The 4,493-nt window shown below is 32.7% G+C and overlaps 1 pseudogene; it reads right to left on the bottom strand.

Moving 5' to 3' along the window:
- Positions 1-1,046: 1,046 nt before the first annotated feature.
- Positions 1,047-2,774, bottom strand: LOC125823470 (uncharacterized; annotated as a pseudogene).
- Positions 2,775-4,493: the final 1,719 nt, after the last annotated feature.

Raw genomic sequence — 4,493 nt, 5'->3', positions numbered from 1 at the left:
GGTTCTTCACTTGGGCTGGGGTCTGTTGGCTCAGGACGACAGACCCTCCCACGGCCCGTGGTGGGCTCCGTGGTCTATGGTCTAAGCTTGGGTGTTCTCTGCCTAGCCTCCACGAGCCTTCCCACAGCTAGTGTGGTGGTCCACGGCTGTAAAGGGTCCCTTGGTCCACCACTTCTGGGTGGGTGTGAACCACGATGAGGGTGACGGACCGTGATCCTGATCACGGCCTGTGAACCCCTCTGTGGTCCACCCTTTTTATGCTGACAGTCCAAGTCTGATTGTGAGGTGTTACATGGTATTTATGGTTAAGTTTGTAGGGATCACTAGTAGTTTCTTCTACAGGATCTGTACTAGCCTTTTGTGGTTTATAAATGGTGTAACAGTTAGCTTCACCTTTAGAAGGTTCAATTCGGAAGCTAACATTACAAAAGACTGATCTTTTCTTCTTTGCATCAATCATGTTTTCGGATACTTTCAAAGGAATTATAAGAAACAAAAAAGTAGAGACAACTCAAGAATAGTTGAAAAGTAATGTCGTTTTAATCTAGTCTTTGTTGTAGATAATAATGTGGGGCGTCTATAATTAATTTTACAAGAAAACTAGTGGGAAAAAAATTTGACCATCAAAATAATAAATTCAAATCATCATTGAATCAAAGGAGCCAGATTGTGAGAGAAGAATCAAACATATTCCTACATGGATTTTGGTTTTGAAAATTAATCTAATTTTTTTATTTTTCACTTTCGTTAGAGGAAAATCGTATATGTGACCATTTGTATAATAGTATGGGTATAAATAAGTCACTTTTATAATGAGGAGTATATCAACTCTAAATGAAAAAGGTGAGGGGTATATCAGACCTTTTTCTCTCTTAAAACAATATAATACGATACAATATTTTACTTTATTAAACAATAGTTACAACCATCTGAACAAACATAATTATTGTAATCTAGAAAAAATAGAGCAATTAAGATCTTGTTTCCAGAAAACCCAAATCTTACTGATAGAACAAAACTTAAAGTGATTTCTTTCAAGAAATTCATCAAACACTTAGGGAACAAATAGTTTCAACTAACAAAACTAAATTATAGTCTCCGATGCCTCTCCCTCCTTCATTGCTGCCACCGTTTTCACCATTACTATCTCTTTCGTCATCGCCAACTAGACCTCCCACAATTTGTTGAACCTTGCGATGCCAACACCAATTTAGGTTGTTCAGAAAATATTCTTTGTGGTATTTTTCCTTTGGTATGAATTTTCTTATTTGGTCCTTTGTTCTGGGCTTTCCCTCGAAGATTGAAGATTCTATTTTTGACTTTTTGGAGGATTCTTCTTTTGACATTCCAATATCCTTTCATTTAAAAAGTAAAGTTGTAAAAGTACAGAAAATATAAAAAATAAAGTTGTCTAACAGCTAGCGTAACATAAACTTACCTTGTTTTTGTGTTTGAAATCCCTATTCATGAGGTTGTTCCTTGCTTCACCGAGAAATTTTTTTACCTCCCTCTTGCCATAGTTGATACTTTTTTGTTTCTTTGTTGCATACTCCCTCTTCAAGATGGAACATTCTCCTTTTCTTTTCTTGGAGCATTTCTAAACAACTCCAATCTTTGGTTTAATAAGGACAATTTAGTGTGTGTATATATTAGCACTTTTATCTTTTTTTTTAAAATTTCCAAACAAACAATTATTATCCAACAAGAAGCATATAATGTAAGAGCTTACCTCTCTTACTTCATCAGTTTCTTGATCCACTTCCATCTTCAGCTTATGAAAACCTTCGAATATATAATTTCTTACCTGCACAATTGATCGATACTTGCGGCCTTTGTTCTTGTGAGTGTAATACTGCAATCCAATAAGATTATTGTTAAGCTTATGTATAGTAATTATTAATACATTAGAAACTAATTATATTCACATGCTCTCGTTTTCTTGATTTATCATTTCGTTAGAGATTTATTGGTCCTTAGGATAAGAACAAGCTAGATAATTTTTGAATAATTAAAGAAAATCATACAATATAGAACTCTACATAAGTCTTGAATGTGCTAGATAGTTACAACTTCATCTCATACTAATTTGAAAAAAGAAAACAATTTTGATTATCGCCTAACACACACAAAATAAATTTCACTTTTAAAAAAAAAAAAAAAAATGAGCGATATATATATATAAAGTATAATTTACTTAAATCCCATAGTGTTAAGATATAATTACATTATTTCCCTACTATTTTTCAAATTACAAAAATTCCTCAAAATTTATGGATCTCGGATACATCAGTAGACTTACGGATACATCACTCGACCTCCGGATACATCACTAGACATCCGGATACATAGGTGAGGAATGTATCCGAGAGGGGAGGGATGTATCAGAGAGGGAGAGGGGATAGGACATCTGAATACAACACTGGAATTTCGAATACTGAATCTAGACATCCAGATACATAGGTGAGAGATGAAATAGAGAGGGGAGGGATGTATCCGAGAGGAGGATATGAATGTATCAGCGAGACAAGAGTGATGTATCCAAGAGGGGATTTCTGGGAAAAAAAATCAAATGCTGGGGAATTTTAGAAATTATGGTAAAATAAGATGTGTATTTAGATAATTTTTACAATATATAATGCATTTGTGTACATACTTGAGGAAACTAGAAAGTTTCAACATTCATATGAAAAAAATACATCATAAAATATTGTATTTACCATGTCAAATGCTCCACTTTCACGTTGTCTCCTTTCAGCTACCCATTCATGTAGCATCTCCTTGTATTTATGATTAAGACAGTAAGGATCACTAATTGGTTCTTTTGCAGGATCTGAACTAACCTTTTGTGGTTTATAAATGGTGTAACAGTTAGCTTCACATTTAGAAGGTTCAATTCGGAAGCTAACTTTACAAAAGATTGGTCTTTTCTTCTTCTCATTAGTCAATTTTCTGGGTACTTTTAAAGCTTCAACATCATTCTGCAATTGAGAAAATATGTTAAAGTTTTGGTGCTATATTAGGAGCAATCTCTAATTTCCCAAATTAAAAAAATAATAATCTCATAAACCTTTTTCAAAAAAAATAATCCAAACAACTTAAGTAAAAAAACAAATTACTGATAGAGTAATCTCAATTAGAAGAAAAAAATATAGTCAGAAGACAACATACCACCATTTGAGCACTATCGGTTGTCGAAACTGGTGCCATATAAGGAACTATATCTCGACAACTTTTCATTTCATATGAACAAGTCATGTTTATATGAAAATGGATATTAGAAAATCTTTGTAGGAAACAAAAAAAAATAAAGAAAACTTAAAGAATAATAGTTGAGAAGTAATGCAGTTTGAGGATCGAAATATCGAGGACTATATATAGTTAATTAAATTGAGAAGATAAAAGTAATTTTTAAGATAGATAAGGATGAAATTAATAAGATAAGATTGATATATAGCTTTAGCTCTTTTAGAAAATAAATCACGAATTTGGATAATTGGTCAATACTTATTTATTATTTGTACAAGGTGCTCTTTTAGAAAAAAAATTACGATATTTGGATATTTGGTCAATACTTATTTACTATTTGTAGAAGGTGGCTCTTTAGTCTTTTAGAAAAAGAATCACGATATTTGGTCAATACTTATTTATTATTTGTAGAAGGTGGAATGTTTGAGAAGACCCTTCTTCTTATCCTGATTTGACTAAACTTATGTGGCATTAATTTTGCTGAGTCGGATTAAGTATGCGGTTACACATATATAAAATCGAGTGAACACAAAATTTGAATTAAAATATATATATATATATATATATATATATATATATATAAAAGATTATTAGGGTGGTGGTTTGGGGTGGGGGGATTATAGAAAAAAGAAGAAAAAGAATTTTAAAAATCCCAAATCTGCTTTCTTCTTTGAACTTTTGAACTATATAAATATAAATGGGATAAGGTACAAGTACCCCCTATACTATGACGAAATCTCAGAGACACACCTTATCTAAACTAAGGTCCTATTACCCTCCTTGAATTCATTTTTTTGTAATTTTGTACACCTTTTTGGCTTGCGTGACATTCAAATATCTCCCATGTGCCTCAACTGCTTGGAGTCACGGGGTGTGCCACGTAAGCCTAAAAGTGTACAAAATTAAATAATTTCAGCTAGTGATATAAAGTCGTTGGGAAATGATCGTCTAGTGATATAATATAAAGTTGATGGGAAATGCTTCCGTCTAGTGAAATGATATAAAGCCGATGGAAAATTATTCTGGCTAGTGATATTGTGACGAAGGGAAATGGTTCTAGCAAGAGTTTGATTATTGTGATTTGATGCATTTTGATGCCTATGTTTGACCTACTTGTTAACTGAGATTGATGTATTTTTTACTTGTGATTGATCTACTTGGCATTGAGATTGGCTTACTTGATACATATTGATTGTTGATTGTTGGATTGTTGACTATTGGACTGTTATTATTGAGCCTTTTGAGTT

This window comes from Solanum verrucosum, unplaced genomic scaffold (assembly GCF_900185275.1).
Source record: "Solanum verrucosum unplaced genomic scaffold, falcon-dt-bn FXZP01000012.1, whole genome shotgun sequence".
NCBI lineage: Eukaryota > Viridiplantae > Streptophyta > Magnoliopsida > Solanales > Solanaceae > Solanum > Solanum verrucosum.
Note: the sequence above shows the minus strand (reverse complement) of the source record. Positions and strands in the feature narration are given on the sequence as shown.